The following is a 25358-nucleotide window of genomic DNA, read 5'->3' on the forward strand; positions in this document are numbered from 1 at the left end:
TCAAATGCAAAAAGATCACCAAATAATGGGTTCTGCATAAATAGGAAGCCGGATCGAATTAGTATGAAGCAGACAGTTAAATAGTTTATGAGAACTTCTCGGAGGAAATCTACTTCCCAGATTTTGATGTGATTCACTTTCATACGTTAGCATTACCTATTATATATGTGCTTATTTTTAATTGTTTATAACATGTATTTTTTCATTGATTTCATTTTATCTTATCAAGTGTGAAATATAATAATATTTATTTAATAAAATCAATTTTTTTTTATATACAAATGTCAACATAAATCAGCTTTCGCCTCGTCAAAAAATTACATTATCTTTGTTGAGTGTAATTAATAAGTATAATGTTTTTGGCCTTTGGCTTAGTGGTTAGCCTATGTGTCTTTAGATCAAGAGGTCCTTGGTTCGAGTCTGGAGTCGGGCTATGATTATGAAATACTGAGTTTTTCTTTTCTGTAAAAAAATTCAGTAAAATTTCTCAGCCTAACGGTAGTTGGTGGTGTTGCTTAAATAAGTGAATTTTAAATAAGTTTACTTAAGTGGCCAACCAGAGAACAAAGAATGATACAGAATGAGCCTTTACAAGTCACGCGGTGACGCCATTGAATTTTTTAAAAAATCGTCGAAGCGTCTTCTTGACATCTGCATATACAAACTTTATTCATAACTTGTATTTCAAGATTTAACACTAACAACAATTACGTAAATTATTGTCATATTATACTAAATACTCAATAAATACCTATAAAAATACTCCATATTATTTCTTTAGTTTTTGTGAAGAGTTTTTAAAATATTTAAAAACATAAGACGCCATTTTTCTTGATTAATATTGAAAATTACTGATGGGACGCTTTGCGTCGTACTGACTCGAGAATGTTATGAATTTGTATTTGGATTGGGTGCATCACTGCCGTATTCCGTGCGCTCAATCTGCCTATTATTCTATAATCTGTGGATACAACGAAATAAATTAATAAAGTAATTTTAGTTAAAGGTGCCTACAATACCCTACCCCTACCCATAAGAAGATATTATATATAAGATAAGATATATACTGCACCCAGTAGAATTAATGGATACGAGTACATCTTTAGCTAAGAAATGTAACAACTGATGGGAATCACTCATCATATATTTAGCAATTATTTATATAATTCCAATTGTATTTTAAAACAAAAACTTGCAAAAAGCTTTACCAAAAAAATATAAATTAATTCTGTGAAATGGCGGCAATTTGTTTTACCCAATTTCCAACATAAACTAAAAAGAATAACTACACATCTTTGTTTAAACCGAACCGATATCCGACTATTACTGCTTCAACGAAATAAATTTGTTTCTGTTCCGTTGAATATAAACTAACATTAACATATAGCTCGAAAACCGAAGATATTTAACACTACACAATTATTGATATACAGGACATTAGGAGAAAAATCAAAAGCTATCAAATAAAATAAGCCATTTGGCTACTACTCTGTGTTGTATTGACTACAATGGCATCATGTTGTATAGATTTTTATATAGTCCGAGTTTATAGCCTAACGCGATTGCTCACCTTATATTTAGTGGAAAAATATCCCATATGTGGGACATACAGACCTTCAGTTTTAAATGAACAGTCGTATTGTTCAGTTAAATCGTCCGTGTATACTGAAAATTGCATAGTGCACAGTTGAACTGACAGTGTATACCAAACACGGCAACTATAATACTTTACAAATGTACTGCACAATCCAAATGTACAGCTTATCAAACCTCCTTTTATATGGTGCATAAAGAAAAAATCTGCGCCAATTTTTGTACACACGTTCGATAAAACTGCGCTTGTCATGTGGACCGACATAATTGAAATATTATTAAATAGAACTGATGATCTGTAGCAAGTATTACAATAGAGTAATCTCATAGAGCTCCTAAGGAATATGTCGTATTCATGCTTATACAGCTGTATTGAATGTTATCACAATTATATTATTAAATATCTTCAATAGCTCTTCTAAAGGAAATCAAACTGTTTATGTAGCACTTTGGTTTAATTTCACTACTTATTATAATTGATAAAATATATGTATTATAATTGATAAATAAATATTTAATTATCTCTTCTATTTAAACAAGCTAATCTTTTACATACACAAATTTACACGTACAAGAGTTTTTATAGATATATGTGACATTCACGCAGAAAAAAATACAGTGCAGTGTTTATCTATAAAAAAATAAAAATAGGGCTATTTCGAATTTAAAATATTACATTTAATTTATTACTGAAAATTCCAGTAAGAATAGAATAGTAAAATAAAACGCCACAATGACCGCTCTACCTCGTAGACAACTCATTGTCCAAAACATAAAAAACATTAATCAGACGACAGTATAAATCAAGAGAGTTACGTAACCCTAGCGCGGCGGCTGCGTTTTCTTAATTTTCACGCAAAGACATTAGGCTAGACAGAGATAGAAATAAAACAAAGTGCGAGCTTTCGATACTAAAGATAGAGATAGCAGCACGACGGATCGGGGCGCGCGCGCATCGCTGAAAGCTCGCGACTACGATTATCTTCAGTCTTGACTCAACCCCCGAACTGTGCGGACGTTCGAAGAGTGTCGCAGATTCTGAAAAAAAATTCAACTCGATATCGTTTCATCGTGAACTTAATCGTGTTGAGTGACATTTGAGTGTTGTGCTGATTTTCTTGTGACCTCTATCGATATTTTTGACTTAATTATATCGTTGTGACATTTAGTTTTCGATGTGCACGGGAATTGTACTCGTTTCCCGTAGCTGGTAAGCCCATTTGTGTTTATTTTAGGATATAATTAAATATAGAACGTTCGTGTATGAAAACATAATTAGTTTCATATTTAACATGATTCAGAGTTACCTAGAAATATTCGTAGCGTCTAATATTGTTGATGGTTAGTTGGAAAAGGAATTCGAGACACATGTGTACATAAACGTTTTTTTTATTGAATAGAAATAGATGTGCTTAATATTTAAGATATTTGGGAGAATTGTTTGGCTTCTTGAGCATGCTATTAAGTTCTTATATTTATAAAAAAATTTTCGTTTGTTTCGGCTAACTGAAAAAAGGCTTGATGTATTTAAACATTTTTTTTCGTTTCTGTAATACTGAGGCCGATTCACCAATGATATATAAAATTAAATAATGACTAATGACCTTAGTATTGAAAAAATAAATAAAACATCTAATTAAACTTTCTTTATCAATGATAAAAACCTTCCAATAATCTATCGATAAATATCGATTTATCTATCGATAAATTAATATTGATTTTTTACAAATCTAAAAATTTATTACGCATTCCAAAAAGTAATTTACTTGATTTTGGAAAACAGCTTTTTAATTTAATATTAATTAACTTTATTACAAAAGTCACTTCGATCTTAATAGGAAACGCACTGTAGTTTTAATTACATATTTTTCTATCAAGCCTATATCTAAACGCTGCACCGATTTTGATGAATTTTGCTATGGAGATGAAATGAATCTTGGAGCAGAACTAAGGCTACTTGTTATCCCGAAAAAATCACGGTTCCCGCAGAATTTGTGTTAACAAAGTTTCACGCACGGGCGCGTACTAATTTTAAATATCTGAGTAATATTTTTTTACATACAGTTTTTAGATTTTCGATAAACAGTTTAAAAGTAAGTTGGATATCTGATGTCCTACTTTCTATCCTGTGTCTATCTTTGTAAAAATCAAATTCTAGGTTTAGGCGGGAAAACTTAGCAGAGTTTACTAAATATTTTTTTAAAGGATTTTTTCCATATATTTTTAAAATATGACCAATATTCCCATTCTCCTCCAACTAGTTGGGAAAGACTGTGCTAGGAAGGGGTACGACAATAGACCAACGGGATGAGGATCTAACCACCACCCCTCGACTCAGACCAACTATTGTATAGGACCTGCCTCGCTATACGTTAATATTCTGTCAAAGTATATGATCAAAGATCTAATGCGATTATAAAAACTGTCTCTATAGCATCGATGTTTCATAGTTGTAATCGTGTTCGTCGGTTAAAGAGCTCCGTAAAAATACCTTTTTGTGTAGTTGAATAATGTAAAAAACGGGCAAAAACTTATAGTTTAGTAAAAGATATATACCAAATCTAAGCTCGTTTTCCTTAGAAAATGTCAGAAAATTTCGTTTGTGAATATGGGTGCGATACTGGTCCTTCTATAACTGGTCTGAGCCTCTCGATGATGAGTCCGACCGCTCTTACCGTTGAGCTATTGAGGCTAAAGAATTGGAAACGATTTAGTAGCTATCCGTTATGATATTATTATATCCTTTAGTATAATGATCAATGGAGAACAATTAGTGCCCGTAAGGTAAGGCAAGGTTGAAGACAATGCTATAAGCCCACCCGCAAATTGCTGCATGCTTCAAGAATACATAAAAGTTAATTGTATTCGTTAGTCTCGCTGAAAAACGGCATGAATTATTTGTATAATGTTATCATATTGTATTGATTGCATCAAATACACGGGTTATTTAAAACATGTAAACCCGAAAAAAATATAATGGTGATAATTATGAGGGTTTCAAACACGCCTTGGTCTGAGAAGAGCCCAACAAAGTCATCTAGTGTTGGAGTTCAATACCAAGCTTTTTATCGTTTATTTAATAATAATATTTACCATTTTAATAAGATTTTTCTTTAAGCTTGCGTTTAATAAAAACTTTGAACTTAATGAGAGATTATGTCTCTCAACAACCTTTACAAGAACGACCCTTAAAAGAATTACTATTTTTTTGTAATCTAGTGTGGTGAGCGTTATTTTATACCCTTGAGGGCCATTAAGCTTATCGTACTATTGTTCTATAAAGCAATTTTGAACGTCATCAAACATTTCATTTACTCAAAAACGCACTACGTATTGAGGTAACATTATTTACGCCCTTAAATAAGACGGACAGATCATGATGGCTTTGTAAAAGGTTGTGGTAAGCCGTTTAGATGTAAAAAAACGTTATTTCATTGATAATTTATATGATCGCAAAAATGAAAAATCACTTCAGATGTATTGAATCGTACGTCGAGATACTACATACCCTATTGATTGGAATATTTCCCGATGGGACGTGTGCGTCTAGACTTATTCTTTCATAAGGCAACTCAAGGCTAGAGGCTGGGACCCTTAACATGCATCCCGCGTCCTAACACGTGGCCAACAATGTGTTTTTGTTACTAATGGACGCAGCGTGGCGTGGAGTCGCTCTATTAATATTAATCACCAACTTTTTGTTTTGTACTAAGTAATGAAAATTGATTTCAGACAATCAAAATGATAATATAAAAGGTATCTAAAGATAATTTAATCCCAAAGGTAAGTTATTAAAACTAAAGATTTTGTGAAAAAGTAAAATCTTATTATAAAGGAAAAATGTGAGACTAGGCTTATTATTTCATAAGGCAAGTCAAGGATAGATACCCTTAAAATGCATCCCGCGTCCTAACACGTGGGCAACAATGTTTTTTTGTTACTAGTGGACGAGGCATGGTGTGGAGACGCTCTATTACCAAATATTTATCATTATTTTGTAGTAAGTGTTGGAAATCCGTTTTATCGTAGTCTTAATTTAAATGCCTTAAAGTTCTTTTACTATTTCTATGTGGCCCAGTTTATGTCATTGTAGATGGTATTTTTATTATTTATATTCTGCGTCCTTTAAACTCGTTTACCGCGTGACAGCACTTTTCAACTAAATATTTTATTTTACTGCAGATTACCATAGAATAAAGACGTAATTTTTTGAAGTAAGTGTTGATAAATAAAGTTTTTAGCATTTTAAACCTATGTACTTAATATGAAAATTTATCTTTTGGTATTTTGAATAAAATTATAGTAGACAACATAATGTAGCATATTACTTGGAATGACTTATTCAAATTATTTTAATGTAATCGCAAATCTATCTAATAACGCTAGGAAACACTATTAATATTTTTGAAAAGAAATCAATTTGTTTAATTTTAAAGTAAGAAAAACAATATTTTTGAGTAACAATAGAGTTTCCTGTCTATGTTCTGAGTTACACCTAACGTGTGCCAAACACGTGGTTGCGGTCCCTTAGCAAAAAAAAAACATTGTCTATTGCTTTCAAGTTTTGCCTTTTGCCACTAATTAATGGACCAAGCAACTTGAAGATGTTCATAGATAAAATTTGGCTACTTCACTCTTAAAACTATCCCGTTGACCGATTGGTTAGCCTATGTCGCTTTGGATTACGAGGTCTAGTGTTCGACTCCTGCGTTGAGTCATGAAATATTAAGCTTATTTTTCTTCCTGAAAATTCTCAGTAAGTGGATATTTTATTGTATATTTTATTTGTATTTTTTAATAGTTCAGTTTCCCATCCAAATAAAAAATGTTATGAATACACAAGTGTTAAAAGCAATTTCTTACTTCGCTATAATATAATCCAGTTCATGGATAGCCATTTTTCTTTATGGGATGAAATATGTAGCGTAGACCCACCACGCTTTTCTAATATCTACATATCTGTACATATAATGGCCAAAATTATGCTATTGGGCACAGGCACAGGTTATCGCCACCGCGTCAACAAAAAAAAAAAGAAAAAATACATAATTCATTGCCTGAACCAGGACTCGAACCTGGAGCAACGAAGCAATTGTAGTATCTATTTTTTTAGAAATGCGGTGATTTTTCTTTTCCAAACCAGTTATTTCATACCCGTAATAAAAGTTTTCATACGGATAAAACATCATTACAACTTTTTTTTTTAATCAGCCTGTATTTAGCAGAGGGCAGCAAACATCCTGTATATGCGGTATGTAGGTTAACTGAATTGGGTTTATTGCCATTTTTACTCGCAACTTCAGAAAATGTTTCAGTTTTCCTCGCTTTTTCATGTTATTTCTGTAACTTTGATCATCGCTAATGAAGCTGCCATATAAAGTGGTTATTAAGCGATGATTTATTGAACACATTAGCTACTCTTGCGATATATCTAGAAATTCTTCTTTATATCTTAATTGTGTTATTCTATGGGGCCTTTTTATTGTTACTAATAAATTAATAATGAGGTTAGTTTTGTAAGACGATTTTACAATCGCATTCTTCGTATAGGCCAGTCAAAATTGACACAAAAGACCGTTAAATTCCAAAAACATGATGTACCTCTGATTTTTAGTAAGTCGTTCGGACCAATGACATTATACTATAATCATTGCTTTGGACCCATTAAGAATTTCTTAACATTGCAATATTCAAAAACTTGTGTTGTAATACTATAAAAGTTACTAATAATTCGAGGATAGCTTGTATTTGATAGTTTGTAGTACTATATTAATTTTATCTATACAATATATACCTACATATTATGAAACAAAGTCCTCCGCCACGTTTGGACTATCGGTTTGTTCGCGTTAAATAAAAAAAAAAACGACTGCACGGATTGTCATGTCGTTTGAATTCTAATAGTTATTAGAGTAATTCAGGTTTTGACTTCCACTGTCTATCAACATTATCTAATAACATTACCTGACGTTTCAAAAGTGCTTGTAAACTAATCCTAATTGAAATAAATTTGATGAAAACTCGGTTTTCTAAAAACAGGGTAAATCAACTTTTCCTTACTTCAGTTGAAAATTCATTAGCGTTAATTTTTAATGTGTAAACTTTTTAGTATAGTAGGAATTAAATAAAAAAAATACATTAAAACCCATTCACTATATCTGGGTTCCGTCATTCTTCATTTAATCTTAAAAAAAGCTTCCTTGTTTGATAGCGAATCGCTGAATAATTGTAACAATAAATTTGTTAGTACCTAAACCTAAAAACAGAGCTTGGATTTTTGATTCACGCGATATTTTCGTTTTATCGTTCAAACTTGATGGCAGTGGATGAAGTTGCCAAACCGCGGGCGCTCCTCAACAATATGAAGATTCGGAGAAAATTACGCTATATAGTCGAAGAACCAAAGCACTAAAGTATATAACATCATCATCATTTCAGCCGATGGACGTCCACTGCAGGACATAGGCCTTTTGTAGGGACTTCCAAACATCACGGTATTGAGCCGCCTGCATCCAGCGAATCCCTGCGACTCGCTTGATGTCGTCAGTCCACCTGGTGGGATTGCGACCAACGCTGCGCTTACTAGTGCGGGGTCGCCATTCCAGCACTTTGCATCATTATCAGCTTATTTTAACGGTCCACTACAGGACCAGGCCCTGTAGCTACGTGGCACGTCGATACTCTTTCTACAAAAGCTAACGCTTCGAAAATAAAAAAATGTATGCGAATGACATTTACTATCACGTGATCAACTTGTCGATCGGATCTGTCATTTCCATACATTTTGTTTGTTTTCGAAGCGTTAGCGTTTGTAGAAAGAGAATTGACGTTCCACATGGCTAAAGCCCCAAGCCTCCTTATCTGTAGGAAAGGGAATATGGAGCTGTACTCACCAAATTGCACAATGGGTTTAAGTTACATAACCCGTCTACTATAAGACATTGGGCTGTTAAAAAGGCTGATGATTATGAACGTTAGCTCTTAGTCTATAGTTGTTAACTATTAATTTCTTAGTATTAAACATTAAAATGGTGGTCAAATGACTTTTCCGCCACAGTCGGTACATTATGACTAGGCTACACAATTAGGTAGCACCTGGTTTAAGCAACAGAAGATATCGCTTACTAATTCTTAATTTGGTCGGATTAATCATACTTCTTATGAGAGGTTCAGTTACATGTTTAGTAGTTGTAGAACGTTTTGTGATAGAGTTCGTCCGGGAAAAAACATGATAGTTTTAATTAAATCACAATGTCAACTGGGTAGTGTCATCCAAAAAAAAAATATGGGAATGACTTTTACTATCGACAGGTCACGTGACCTGTCATTTCCATACATTTTGTTAGTTTTCGAAGCGTTAGCGTTCGTAGAAAGACGATCGACGTGCTACATGGCTAGAGCGCCTGTTTACAAGCAATTTCCACTTACCATCAGAAGGAAATACCTTTGTCCTTCAAATATTATTGTAATATCTATGGCCCCACAAGTTCAATGTATTGCCTTGAATCTTAAAGCCATATCTAATATAGGTATTGCCTAATTCGTATTCTTATAACTATCTGTTTTTATTCAACCGACGCATTGGTCGTGTATTGCATATGTGATTAGAAATTATGGTTATTTTAAGCCACATTCCTTGTATTCAAATGTCTAATGCTTCCTTATTATGTGTCTACTAGGTAGTGGATATCTTTAACGAATTGAATTTGCAGAAAGTTCTATTCTACGAGTTTTAATTAACTGACAAATGTTGGAAGATTTGCCAGTTAATTAGACATTAGAACTAGTTGTGTGCACTTTATAAATACAAAAATGCTATGCCTAGGTACTCTAAGTGTCGACGCACACAAGCCACATGCGACAGCCACAAACGCCGCTACAAGAAACAATAAGAAGAAGAAGAAATATAGTTTATTGTACACTATAAACAAAAATAAACAATAACTTATAATAAAACTTAGAAACTAATGTATCTTCGCTAAAGAGCGATTTCTTCCAGACAACCACTGTGGAAGAGAATAACGTAAGCACAGATTCGGGTATCGTCATCAATCCATATTCCGCTCACTGCTGAGCTCGAGTTTCCTCTCAGAATGAGAGGGGTAAGGCCAATAGTCTACCACGCTGGCCCAATGCGGAATATGCAGACTTCACACACGCAGAGAATTAAGATAATTCTCTGGTATGCAGGTTTCCTCACGATGTTTTCCTTCACCGATTGAGACACGTGATATTTAATTGCTTAAAATGCTTACAACTGAAAAGTTGGAGGTGCATGCCCCGGACCGGATTCGAACCCACACCCTCCGGAATAGGAGGCAGAGGTCATATCCACTGGGCTATCACGGCTCAGATTCGGGTATACGCACACAAAAATAAGACAAAGTTAAGTAATTAAATACATATTCCTAAATACAGAAGGCGCCACAAAAGTGGCTGAAGCTCGCGACAGAAACTTGTGGACGGTGGTCGACACTTGTGGTCGGTAGCTGTTACTTTTAACCCATACATGCAGTATCATAATCGCGCGAGTGGCGTGTTACGGCGTTTTGTGTCGGCGTTTAGTGGCCGGTGCGGGCCACAAGAAGCGAGCAGCGATGATTGTAGCGTGTGGCAGCCACTGGCGTCAACCGTGTGCGACGAGTCCATATAAAATGTATGAAAATTACAGGAAATATGCCGGTAGCGGCGTTTTGTGGTTGTGGCCGGTGGCCCGTCTGCGTGAGCACTAAGATCTCATTACTAAACTAAACAAAGTTAACACTTCAAGTTGGTCTCAAAAAAGTTGTAGATGGGTTATGTGCGATCTAGAAGTGGGATTACACAACTTAGCGGCGAGTAATGTATCAGTATATGGCAACACTATACCCACATGGAGGTTGAATTATAAGAAAACTTCCAATCACTCGAATAGAACTTGATGAATTATGATATTGAAAATGCTTTGCGAATACACACTTTACTTAGGGTGCATCGTACACTGTTACTGGAATATTAATATAAAATTTTATTCTCATGATATTATATTTTGTATGCAAAGCTGCACAAATATGTATGACGTAACATCAATGGAGTAGGTACTAGATAGGTGTACAAACTTACATTTAATTTATACCACGCAACCTCAAGTTAGTTTAGTTACATCACCGGCTTAGCACCGCCTTCATACTGATCAGCAGGTAGAACATATTATGATGTTATTTTTCACTTTTTAGTTTAGTGGGTACGTTTTTAAGTTTTGAAATCGGTTGTATTTTTTTTATTAAAATTTTATTGAGTTTCAAATCATTTGTTTTTTTAATATAGGTTTTTTGAGAAATTTTGATTCTCTCGAGAGTTCTCAACGGAATCATTATAGGTTCCCGTCTAGTCGTACCTAGAACTATGAAATTTGGAAATTAATATAGTCTTAGACTATAGGGAAAAATCCTGCTATGCTCGGCTATGTAATAATAAAATACCAAAAAACAGGCTCTATGCAAGAAACGACGATTAAAATTTTAAATTTAACCGTATCATATGACGTATCATATATCGTAAGACTTTAAAACGAAGTACAAGCGATTTGTACGGAACTCTCGGTGGGCAGTCCGAAACGCAATTGCTCGGTTTTTTTAAGTAGGTAGATACAAATTTGAAATTGATCTTTATGTATAAATATTAAACGAATATAAAAATTGCATATCTAAAATTACTTATTTAAGCTTTAAACATAATTTTGTACGGTAACTAACCAATTTATACCATATTTTTAAGCCAATGTTTCGAACCAAGCTTTGATCAAACGTTGGCTGCAACGAATCAATGCCTACAATACATGTGATTATACCAACTTTGGTCAAATGTTGGTGGACAATATTGGCACGAAGAAGGAACTCAATAGGTACATAGGCAGTTATAACAAGACTGATGATAGTACAGTATCTAAAGGAAGCGATGATAATATATTGGCGGATATGGTTGAACCATCCCGACCTTTGTATCGATCTTAAATACGGTATTATTACAAGTCAAAGGAATCGACATTGCAATATGATCTCTATTGCTTATGACATAAGAACGTATCTCGCGAAAATGTGAGAACAAAAAGAAGTCACGGGACAAATACTTATGGATAATACAATAGTGCAAAGTAGATGGATTACTGGGAGCATTGGAGTTGAAACGTAAAATCTTTTCAGAACAACAACCAGCTCACCTGATTGTATGATTAGATTACAAAATAATGTAATAAATGTTTTCAGATTTTTGTATTTAGTAGCTGTCAAATTTCATAGTTCTAGATCAACGGAGCGCAAAATTAAAAATCCTTTCAGTTTTGTTTTTTCTAAGGGTCTCAAAATATACGTTTTTTGTGACATATACAGTAGTTTTTTACGTTAATTTGGAAGTTCAAAATTTTCACAGCTTCAAGGGACTAAAGAAGAAAGAAGTAAATGGTTTTAATTTAAACTGTATACCTATACGCATTCCTGGGAAAAGGGGTCTAAACACACAAATCACAGAATTATCCTAGAAGGGTTTTATTTTTCGAGGTACAGAACCCTAAAAATTAACGTATAACAACATAAAACTCCGAGTTAATCTAAAACAGAAAGCATTCCACCATCAACAATCACTGAGGATGACCAACAAGTGACTATATGCGGACATTCCATTATGTGATTTCTCGTACTAATGACGTCAAATTTCTCGGATAAGTCCGTCTTTTGTACAAGTACATTCAACAAAGGTCCCGGGAGTGCCGACAAAGGTTAAACCGATGTCGATGTGTGAGTATTGTGTGTTTAAGTATGTAATGCTCTTGTAATGCTAATAATCTTCTAATGTATTTATATCCAGCGAAGATAAAAAACTTTAATACGTCTTAAAGTTCTTCTTTTTCAAGGAGGAAAATCGGGAAACTCAAATAAATTAGATTGTTTGTTAAAATATTTTTCTTACATCTAAAATTTAATTACACCACTCGATAGAAAAAGGATAAACAAATTCGTTCATTTTAGATTTTGAATATAGTAGAGTCAATATTTCCACATTGGGCCAGCATGGTGGACTATTAGCCTCCTCTCTCATCTTCAGACGAGACTCGTGCTCCACAGTGAGCCATGTATGGGTTGTTAATGATGATGATGAATATATCCTGAGGATACTCCTGTATATGGAGTAAAACGTATCTAACATGTACAGAAGTTCTTCTTTTGTCGGGTTGTGGAGGTTGCCTTTTGTGTTGGTTTTTAGATTGATTCTTATTTTTTTTTACAAGCTCAGGGTTGACGATTTTTTTGAAGAATTTTTTCTTCTTATTATGTCTTCTTGCGTGACCACCTAAATAATATGCGATAAGTCTGTAGGTGGGCACGACAAGTGAACTAAACGCGTGTTACTGTATTTTTTTAATTTTTTTCTGAAGACGATTTTAATTGTACACTTCATACTGTATCAAAAGTGAGGGTATTTGCTTATCCTCAAGCAAAGTATACAAATCAAAACAAACACACGGTAATTCAATAAAACAAAAACGGCCCCTGATTGCTTCAAATCACATGAGTGGTACATTATCTTCGATTGTCCAACGACAATAAATATAAAGGAACGTTTTCGAAACCTATCACTTAAAATTAAACTTAAGCTCCTGCTCGTTGAGTCGAGATTTGAATGAAGTATTTCAAGTACTTCTTTCTGAAAACCCTCAATTGAAAAGCAACCTTGTTACGTGATGTTATGGTTGGAAATTGTGAAGCTATTTTCCTTGTAGTGTCTTCACCGTTCCGATTCAAGCATAAGACGCAATAAATTTCAATTAATACCGCCGACAGGAGCGTATTGTCTTACAAAGAGATTTGGCTATGATTTTTCATTTCGTTCGTGCGAACTTTTCTCTCATTAATTGTATTTTTAATAATTTATGGAACTATTAATTTATTTTAATCTTTAATCCTAAAGTTTGAAAACTGAGATGGCTCAAATGTATTTTTGTGAGAAGCTTATTTTTCCCTTGATTATAATAGGCGCAGTGGCTGTTTGTAGTTGAAAGTATCATTATCGCCATTTACTTGCTATCTGTATATCACCTACGTAAGAATTTCTATATTAACACAAGTTTTAGGCAAAATGGTATAATACCTCAAGTATCATTACAACTTCTTTTTAGAATTTCGGCATAAGACATATATTATAGCCTCATCAGTTATTTAGTCTTCTAATATGTCAAATGGAAGCTCATTTTAAGGTTCTTTTAACTGTATAAATTAAGATTATGTTAAGATTATTATGTTAATTTATGGTTTCCTAGATTTTGTATGTAAATTGTATCAGCCGCAATTTAACTATGGAACCTATTTGTGTCACTGTGTGTATCTATTATTTATTTCAGATGATAATGTCAATATCATAATGATGTTGGCATTAGAGCATAAAAGAATATTTAAAAAACTGTAGATTAAAAATTACCTGTATTTTCCATTATTTTCAAATTTAGCGTTAGACGCTTCATTAACGGTTTGTGTTGCACTATGGTTAGGCTTAATTTAAATATATTTTTTGAAAAAAAAAAATGCTACGTCATATTTTAAAGTTGGGCTAATCGAACCCATAACTTATCTTTTATAAAATAAAGCACCCCATACGCTAGATGGTCAAAATATATTTTCTTATAATGTATCTAAACATAGAACGGTATTCAGAAATTGTATAACTAATACTTGAGAGAAGCAGCAAACAAAATAAGCTTAAGTTCATTACACGAATACAAGCAAAACATCACATTGCAATGCAAGCGCACATCCCCTAATGTTATATCAATTGTCGGTGGCGGTCATTCTCTTCCATTTACAAGCAAATAAGCAATTGATTATCAATTCGCCTTTCTTGTTTATTGACCGACTGGCGACCGTGCGATGCACCGACTGGGTTTATACATCACGATACAGTTGCTTCGTACGATACGACAAAATGTCGTATTCTATCTGTTTACTGTAAATACCCGATCAATACCACTGTTCAAAAACAACAACAACTTGATTAACTCTTATTATTTTACAGCATAAGAAATATGAATCGTTATTTGTCAAAAAATTATATTATTAGTTTTAAATTAGTTATTATTAAAACGATGAAGGAATGTTAATCATAAATAATTTATAAATATATATGTATAAAGATTTTGAAAAGAAAAATTTTAAAAGACGGAGACAGAAATTTAAGATGAATAGGATCCATTACTAATTCGTATTAGCAACAAATTGTACTTTTATCGACTCATAAAGAATTCTGAATTAATTTTCGTAAATAATGCCTTTTTTAATTTTTATGTACCTAATTTCAATGATTCTGTTATGGTTCTAAGCAAAATTTAACACAAATTGCAGTATTTTAGTGAAATAATTGAGAAAAAAGATAAAGTAAAATAATGTTTTTTTAAATAGTTTATTAAAAAAAACATAGACTCAAATTGAGAACCCCCTCTTTTTTTTGAAGTCGGTTAAAAAGATCAGTTTCATCAGAATTTATAGCACGTATGTACGAACGTCGTTACCGATATATTATCGCATGGTATAAAAGACGCACTATCACAAAGTCACAAGCATAAGCGATAATAAAGCGATAAAACATTTCCAAGTGTACATTGAGCATGTTATATGAAAAACGAACATCTTAGTATATTGTCAGTGGGTAATGTATTGATAAATTCAAATATTTACGGTCACTTTGCGTATGTAAACGTGGCCATCCTATTGTTTGCTCGAGTGATTTATTTACTAGTATTATGTAAACTGCACGTGGATACGAGTTATTGTAAGCACGTGTCAATCTGTTGTAGTAAAGTTGTTAAACAGTTGTTCTTTGAAGATTTAGACTTTATACTTTAAAGTTTATGACTTTGTTCAACATATTTTGTAGGTATTGCCTTTAATAGAATTAACAATACTTGATGTAAACTATTTTTTATACTATAGATCGGTTACGTCCCTAAAAATCACCGCAAAAAGGGACACACACATTGACAATTTTGTCTTTAATACCATTATTTATTTATGTATATATAGTTTTTACACTTCCTGAACACACAACTCGACATTGTAGACTATATTTAGGTATTATTTGTTTAAATTCTTATTTCTTTGTCGACCACAACTAACATTGAGATGTGGAAATTTCCTCTTTTGAGCGCCTCATTTTTCATGACCTAGTAACACATCTAGTATTTAACATCATTGGTGCCAAATAAGTGCACAGTTTGAGGCATCGCAGTTCCCAAACGGAAGGACCAATTTGGATAATGTTTTATTTGTAAAACTGTAAAACTATAAGAAATGTAAACAGTAATTGTTATCAATTGTAAATTATAATACTGTATGACTTTTTCAAAAGAGCAACTGTTGAGTTTCTTGCCGGTATCTTCTCAGCAGAACCTGCCTTCCGAACCGGTGGTAGAATCTTTACAAATAGTCAACTGACGTGTCAAAAGTGCTTGTAAACTGAGCCTACTTGAAATAAATGATTTTTGATTTTGATTTATTAGAAAACATTTTTTAAGGGAAGACTCGTATTTGTGTACGATGAAGATTACACTATCGGTTTTTTCTAATTTGATACAAAAGTGATTCTAATGTGATTCTCCTCTTAACTTCTGGTGGCTATCTTCTTTTCAATCAACAAATATATTATAGTAGGGGAGCCCGGGATGCTAAATTTGCAGTTAACAAAACGTCATGGGACCGATTACATTTGGTAGATTAAGTGATTGGAAGAATAAATGGTTATTTACTTTCTTCGCTTTTAGCAATTGAAAAAAACTACAGACTTTATAAGCAATTTTTATTACTTTGGCTTACTTATGTTGTCAGAATTTTTTGCGATTAATTAAGATTAAAATATAAGGGTTTTATTTTGTAACTTTGGGACCCTCCCATACCATTACATTATGCTCAAATCGTTAGATTTTCGAAATCCACATCTTTTAGTAATTAACTAACCTACTATATACCTAATCTTATCTGACGTGCTGGTTGAGTTTTTCTGAAGTTAGTTTTTTTTTGGTTGCCCTAAACATAACCACCAATATTAAGGGCTCATGGTTGGTGGAGATACTGAACAACGTCCCAGGTATAGTTCCTTATGTTTATTTGATGCGTTCGAGTAACTGCAAAAATCCCCTCTTCGGCTCTCCTACTATTATAACAATTCTAGGGATTATAACATGTCTATATAGAGTGCACTCGGATACGATAATGGCGACCGTATTATACAATATTCAAATTTTATATATTTACTGTCATACATGCATCCCGATTAATATTTCTCTGCGCCCATCAGAAATCGTTCCCACTTCCTTGTACGTGTCGTGCATTTTATTGGCTGTTTTATGTCCTGCTCTGTCTTATGTGATGTTGGTAAAGTGTGAGCGAGAAGTGAGAACGTCTGGTGGCAGTTGATCATCTTCATTCGTGGTGGCTAGTGGTATATTATCGAAGCTTCCGGTACTGTCAAGTCATTGACTCAAGGAATAGGTGCTGGATACGTTAAGTTTGATGGTCTGGGATATTACAAAATTATGTAACGGCTTTTCTAGGTACATTGATATGGTTGGGTTTTGAGAAATTTATTGCGTACAACAATGTTGCTTTGAGATGGCTGGGTATGGAACGACTAAATTGGGTATTATAATTTAATTTAGTTGGGCGTAATTGTAAATCTTGATTCTTGTACAATCGATGATCAATTTATAAGTTTAACGATTTAGTCGGAAAAGATTTGCGGGATCGCATAAGTCACTAGAGACTATACTTAATACTATCCCACATAACCATCTATACTTTACGATTTAGACTGACATAATATGTGTTTAATTCCTAACTCTATGGACACAGAACGGTTTGCGTTAAGGCTGACCAATCAGGGGCAAGTTCGGACAGTTTTTTTATTTCATTTATTTTTTTTAAGTAAAAGTTGACGTTTTATATTGCAATTTATGGTTTCACTTCGATAGATTATAATATACCGAAAAATAACACGTTAAATTGTAATCAGTATGTTCAGTTCACAATATATCAACAGATTACAATATCGCGAATCGGATTATAATAGTATTTTACAATTTAACGGTAACATATATAAAGGTTAACATTTATCATCACGTTCCATTGTCCACTTGTAAATTCGTACCGCCATCGTGTTAACCGTTCGATTAACATGAAAGAATTCTGTTACGACTTTGTTGTGAGACTTCCAAATGATCATTGGGCATGCTAATGGTCGACTTCTCTTTTATACCCACACAATCGATTGACCTTATTTACTATACGATTTTGGAATCCTGTGATTTATTCAAATTGTTTCGTCAAGTGTTTGTTTGAAATTCGTGAGAGTGAGACAATTTTTATTTACGTTTCATGATAAAATTTGGATTTACGTTAATTCTACGAATATTTCGAGAGAGACATATTCGGCTCACTGTTAAGCACTAGTCTCATCTAAAATGAGAGGGGTTAGACAAATAGTCCACCACAGCCCAATGCGGATTGGCAAATTCTCAGTTACGCGGGTTTCCTCACGATGTTTTTCTTTTACCGACATGTGATATTAAATTTCTTAAAATGCACCTACTTAACTAATAAGTTGGAGGTACATACACTGAACCAAGAGCCGTGATAGCCCAGTGGATATGATTTCTGCCTCCGATTCCGGAAAGTGTGGCGCGTGGGTTAGGAAACCTGCATATTTTTGAATTTTCTTAATTCTCTGCGTGTGTGAAGTCTGCTAATCCGCATTGGGCCAGCGTGGTGAACTATTGGCTTAACCCCTCTCATTCTGAGAGGAGACTCGAGCTCAGCAGTGAGCCGAATATGGGTTGATAATGATGATGATGACATACCCTGGAATTGATTCGAAACTACGCCTTCCGAATCGAAGACAGAAGTCACGTCCTATCCAACTAATATTATAAACGCGAAAGTTTGTATAGATGTTGGTATGTATGTTTGGATGTTTGTTACTCTATAACGCCGCTACTACTGAAGTGATTTAGCTGAAATTTGGAATGGAAATAGATTTTACTCTGGATTAACACATAGGCCGATTTATTCCGAAAAAATCCATGGTTTCCCGAGATTTGCGAAAACTGATGATTTTGATGATATGAATGTTTGTTACTCTTTCACGCCTCAACTACTAAATCGAATTAGCTGAAATTTGGTATTAAGATATATTATAGCCTGAATTAACACATATACTACTTTTTATCCCGGAAAAATCCATGGTTTCCGAGGGAAAAACTAAATTCCACGCGGACGAAGTCGCGGGCGTCCGCTAGTCTCTTAATAAACCTACAACCGTATAAACTATTTGCACTATCAAGGCAAGTTTCCTGTCAATCATCAGTTTTTCAACTCATACTATCATCCTCATCTAACAAATTGCTTACAATGAGGTGTTAAACTCAGCACCATTGTCAAGGGAGATAGGTATCTTGTCATTTGTGATGCAGCACCATATTACTTGACCTAGCTGAGATGAATTGAGAATTAGGAGGCGTTCTTAGAACTGTTTTGTTTGATAAAAAAATGAGTCGATACCCGTGGAACGTTTTCGAAAGACGAGGGTAGCATCACTGATTTATTTCGTTTTTTTTTGTGAATTTTGGTAGTGTCTGATGTGTTTTTTTTTTATAAATATTTTTGTTAGTCGTTGACAAAATGTTACCCTACTTTATTTTAGTTTTTATTAACTTAATTGTTATGTGTCTAATTATTTGTCCATTATTATGTGATGCGCGATGATAATTAGGACGAAAGAGAGAAAAACAAACATTCCTTTGTTTAGGTAGGAAATAAGCAAACATTTTCAAAAATGATTTTTTAAATTTCGTGTTTGCGATGATCTAACACGGTTCTTTCAACTAAATGACGTTGTTTGTAATATTTAAAACCATTTAGTTGAGAAAACCATCTTAGATGATCACTATCCCTTGATGTGACATAGAACATCGAGACATAATTATCCTGGTGAAACGCTTAACAGATCCTGGTGAATAATATAAAGTTTATATTCTGGAAAAACGGGATGTAACTGAATAAAACTAGTTAGTTTTACTGTATTAGTATAATACCTTGATTATCCATATTAAAGTAAATTAAAGTCAGAATTAATTTGTTTCAATAAGGCTTAATTTACACTTTCGAAACTTCAGGTAGGTATTACTAGATAATGGTGATAATAGTCGGTCGAAAACTTACTAGGGTTCTAGAGCGCCTTGGTCTGTGATGAGCCCTACAATAATTTACAAATTTAATTTCATCGTATACTGCAATTAAATACCAAGCTTTTTATCTTCAAAATAAACCTTAACACTATAATGTGATTTTTCTATAAGCTGGCGTTAAATAGAAACTTTGATATTATTGAGAGAATATCTACACACACAGTAAATAGGACTCGTAGTCTTACGTGTGTACGTATAGGTACGTACTACATCCAATCATGTATCACAGATCCTTCTACAGTCTAATAAACTACTCAATAGACAAACAAGAGGGTTGGCTAAGTAACTGGAGTCGGTACAGTTTAAAAATAAACAAAGACCCAATCTATCAAACTCAAGTGCTCTCGTTCAATCTGGACTCTGCCCTACATAGAGCCCCTATTGTTTGGCCACCTTGCTTCAATGCTATACTATATCTACCTATAATTAATTATTAATTGAGAGCCGTGATAGTCCAGTGGTTAAGACCTCTGCCTCCGTTTCCAGAGGGTTAGAATCCGACCTGGGGCATGCACCTCTAACTTTTAAGTTGTGTGCATTTTAAGAAATTAAATATCACGTGTCTCAAACGGTAAAGGAAAACATCGTGTGGAAACCTGCATACCAGAGAATTTTTTTAATTATCTGCGTGTGTGAAATCTGCCTATCCGCATTGGGCCAACGTGGTGGACTATTGGCCTAACCCCTCTTATTCTGAGAGGAGACTCGAGCTCAGCAGTGAGCTGAACATGGGTTGATAATGATGATTCGTGTATTATAAATTATTACAATGTATTATTATTATTGTATATTTATTATACTACGATGTCGTGTTGAAACCAAAAAGGGTGTGGATTTCATCCTCCTCCTAACAAGTTAGAGCATCATATACCATCAGGTGAGAGTGTAGTTAAGGGCTAAGTTGTAGAAAAAAAAAATACACCCATCTTCTCTCATGATACAAGTTTATTAATAAAATAGTGCTATTAATTAAAACCAAAGTTAACTAGCAGACATGGTAACCAAAATAGAAAAAAATAAAGTTTCTTTCCTTAACAAGCAAGGCAGTTTACCGAGTGGAGTCAAATTAACGTAATTTACTACTGCGATATAAACAAATAAACCGATTTGCCGTAATGAAAGTACTCTATAAGTGGTAACGTAAAACATATTTTTCTCCACCGATTCCCTCTGATGTAGGAGCAATAAAAGCGAACTTCTTTGGGGATATCCGTTAGATGTTTATTTTTGTGTGACCGCGGGAATTTTCGTTTATATTTTATGTACGTTCTGTGCTCTGAGCCGTGATCGTTCGGCAGTAAAAAGGAATGTCATTTTCGATTGTTTCCTCGTTTTTTTTTTTTTTTTAATTCAACCAAGCCAAGCATAGAGCCAAATATTGCTACGAACATCTCGAGAATTCTAGGTAACGTTCTATTCGATGTTCTGCAGTAGACGTCCAATGAATGAACCAATAAAAATCAGTTTAGTTTACAAGTACTTTTGAAACGTGAATTTGGGCTATTTATAGAGACTCTACCATCTTCGGAAGTTCGAAGGAAGGAAGGTTCGGAAGGCTTCTACTGTAAATAGCCTTAGAATAGTCAACTCAATAGTTGCTCTTTTAAATCAACTTCTGGAAATCACTAACTTCTGATTTCTAGGCTACTACAGGATATATTTTTTCAAAGAAAACTTATTGGCATTTTTTTACTAATCTGACTCAAGATTCAATCTGGACCTTATGTGTATGATGTACTTAACCACCGAACCAAAAAAAAAAAAAAAACTCACCTGATGATAAGTGATGATCTAAGATGGAAGCGAGCCAACTTGTAAGCAGCTGGATGAAAATCAACACCCCCTTTAGTTTCTACACGACATCGTAATGCTAAATCGCTTGGCGGTACATCTTTGCCGGTTCGGTGGTAACTAGCCACGGGCGAAGCCTCCCACCAGCCAGACCTGGACCAAATAAGATAATCTCAATCGGCCTTGTTAAATGGAACTCTGGAATGATTTTCAAATGTTCTGAAAATGCAGTTTTTCCACAATGTAAACAAAGCCGTGTTTATTTTCCGCTCGCGCACGATTTTTCGTTCTAAATATACGTATGACGGCTCTTTGAGACCATTCGACCTTCCGTGGAATCAAATTTTTTTTTATAAGAATCGCTTTGATTCGCATGAATCTGAATATACTCGATTCTTATAATTGGCATACGTTGAAATTATAAGAAGTTGGACAAAAACCTTCTGTTAAAAAAATTCTCGTGCGAATGAGGCTTTCCTCTTCATTGTGAGCCTATTTTTATGGCACAGTACAGGGCAAGATTTAATAGGAGAGGGGATTTAGAGCTGAGTCCTACCACACTACTTCTATGTAGAATGGTGGGCTTATGGTGATAATTTTAGACTTAGTAACCGACACTGACATAAACTAAAGCAAAGCGGTGCTTAAACTTAAACTTATCTTACTGAGAAATTCTCATGATGATAATTGTTATTAATAATGATATGCTGACTTAAATTAAATTCATAAATTACAAATAGTTAATATTCAGAAAAACATAATTAACTACAATAATTAGGATAAACAAATTATACTTATAGTTACAACAACAATTAACGAAGCTGATCCAAGTTTGACTTAAACAAACTATAATGAGTTAACAAACAAAAAATATAGGCAGTAGATAATAATGACCAAGACAATCACACTAATATTATAAAATAGATTGCTACTGAAGCGATTTGGCTGAAAACAGGAATGGAAATAGATTTTACTCTGGATTAAGACTAGGCTACTTTTTATCGCGGAAAAATCCATGGTTCTCACAGGATTTGTGATGGTTATGGGATAAAATTAAAGTGCATCAACCAGACTTATTAGAAACTAGCGCAATTTCGCAGTGCGAAACTGAAATTAAGTTTTTCAAAAATCCCCAAATCCAAATTGGGTGAAATTAACTTTTTCACAAACCCCCAAATCCAAATTAAAATCGCTTCAGCCGTTTCAAAGATAAGCACGGAAAAACTGAGAAACAGAAATTTTAAAATAGCTTGTTTATATTTTGGTATCGTGTAAATGACTAAACACACTTAAGAAAATAGTTATTTTGATATCACAGACAGATACTTCAATAAATATGAAGTAGTACTTACAGCTCCTGGAAAGCTATTAACTCTTACCGTAAACGTACCTAAATTATGAGTCGCAGGAAACATGGACACCGGAAGGGCATTCCACACCTTAACCGTACGCATTAGAAACGTGAAAGCTAAGCGTGATGCACATTTATAGAATGTTAATCGAATAAGGGTGCAAACCCTTATGCCGGCTCCACATTAGTGCCGTGAATTCACGTTCGAATACTCGCCATGAATTCATAGCACGAGTCTATGCCCGAGGAATGCTCACAATCGTTTGAAACCCGCCGCGAAATGGGCGTAGAATCTGCTGCAGCAATAACTTTGTTTGCTGTGTCTCTATACCATTATTTATGTAGTAATAATGTGGATGTGTATGTGCGAACGCCGCGCGAAGGAAGCACGAACCAATTTTCGCGGGACACAATACCGACTTTGATCGGGGAACAGGGGTGAACGAGCGTGAACCCTGCGAAAACCGTCCACATCCACGTTCGCACCTGTTCACGGAGTTTCACGGCACTAATGTGGAGCCGGCATTATAACAGTAACAGGGCGAGTTAAAGAATAGCTGAATATACAGCTAGCTTCTTATTCTAATTTCCTTTATTAGCGTTCTCACTATAAGCGGATCAAAAAATTGCGACCTGCATGCCGCAGAGGTGAATTCAAAACTCTTAAATATGTTTGAATTTACCCTTTGTAGTCTTTGTAGGACTCTTACAATAGATAAAGTTCGACTAACAAAAAATAGAAAACAAACCAAGATAATACTAAATTAAAAAAACTAAAATGGAAATGGACTGGATATCTAATAAGAAGCAAGACTGAATGGGCCAAAGTGACAGAATGGTGTCGTAGATGCAAAAAGAGAAGTAAAGGAAGACCGCATCGTCGTTAAGAAGACGATATCAAAAAGATAGCAGGAAAAACTTGGAAGCACGGCGTAGCTCTTTGTGGAGAATACTTAGGGAGGCCTATGCTGGAAAGAAAGACAATCCAAAAACCGGTTTCAAAAAAAAGCATTAATTTACATAAACCTGTTTGTATAATTTATGTGTAGATTAAGATGAAATGTAAATTGTAAGATTGTTAATAAAGGCTTTATTATTATTATAGGACTAGTATAAATCGCTTTGCGTCTTCTTTTCTCGTACGCATGGCTAGGGCTTGGAATACCCTTCCCAAGTCTCTGTTTCCTGATTTATAAAACTTGGGTTCTTCAAAACAAGAGTGAATAGGAATCTTCTAGGCAAGCGTGTACCATCTTAAAGTGAATCTACACTTACTATCAGGTTAGATCATGGTCAAACGCGAGCCTATTTGCATAAAAAAACCTCTATCTCTCTCTTTCTGTCTTACGATACTAAAGAAAAAGATAGAGGTGAGTTCGAAACTCGCACTTGCGAGTTATACAAATAATCGTTACAGAATAGTCCTCCAATATTCGCGGCATATTTACGAAACGTATTTTCTGCGTAAAAAGGAGTTTTTACTGTACCTTATACTTTATTCAAATTTACATTAAGTTCATGTAGTTTCAGATAAAGAATTCGCACAATGTAGAATGAAGCCAATATTTTAATTAGAAACGTGCAGCCGGTCGTATATCTTTTTAGCGGATTTCCTGACCTCGAATTAATTTAGGATACGTCTGCGGCAACTACATGTGATTGGTAAAATGTGTCGCATAGAAAAACGAGATGCGTGTTCCTCGTATGTTTTATTTATAAAATAAAATGTTATTTCGTTTCATTTCGGACGTACTACTGTCAGGTGTTTTTTTGGGTTTCTTGATAAGATGTCTTCTATTGTAGAACGTAAGAGTTATGATGAAAAAGTGTGTGCGAAGAAAATGATTTTAAGAAATGAAACTTAGTTGAGTGTTATAACAAAAAGTTTTAGAAACGCTTTTAGTGAAATAAATAATTTATTCTTTAATCCAACACAAACATATTTTTACAGTCTAGCAAACAATTATTTTTTTCTTATATCCAATCTTAATGTTATAAAGTTCGAATAGTGTACCGCTCCGAAGTTAACTTCATTTAACTGCGAAAATTGCACGAAAATCAACCCATTTCTTGTTGTATTGTCAAACATAATGTCCAGAAAACTCCTTAAAGAGAAGCTTTTACAAAAGCTGTGTTTTAAAGTGAACTATTAAAAATACTGATGACGATGATGATAATGTTTGAAAACAAGAATTTTACGATTATTTGTATACACAATTATTAATATTTTCTATTATATTTATGCTTTTTTGGTTCCTTTGCCAAATAAAAATCTTTCTTCTTCTTCTTAAAAAAAAAACTTTGACTATTGTGGTGAATTAATGTAGTCCAAACCACATGGAGACGCGTATAAATGTTTGATTT

General features: G+C 34.0%; 1 protein-coding gene across 2 annotated transcripts in view; it reads left to right on the plus strand.

Annotated features, from left to right (window-relative positions):
• Window positions 1-2565: 2565 nt before the first annotated feature.
• Window positions 2566-25358, plus strand: part of LOC112044537 (fibroblast growth factor receptor homolog 1) — a 103567-nt gene continuing 80774 nt past the window's right edge. The window contains exon 1 of one of the 2 annotated variants that reach the window (XM_024080418.2): window positions 2566-2803. The gene's annotated coding sequence lies outside the window, so the exon portion shown is untranslated. The remainder of the gene's footprint in view (window positions 2804-25358) is intronic. The other variant, XM_024080419.2, reaches the window with a different exon arrangement.

The sequence above is a fragment of the Bicyclus anynana genome, chromosome 22 (assembly GCF_947172395.1).
Source record: "Bicyclus anynana chromosome 22, ilBicAnyn1.1, whole genome shotgun sequence".
Lineage (NCBI taxonomy): Eukaryota > Metazoa > Arthropoda > Insecta > Lepidoptera > Nymphalidae > Bicyclus > Bicyclus anynana.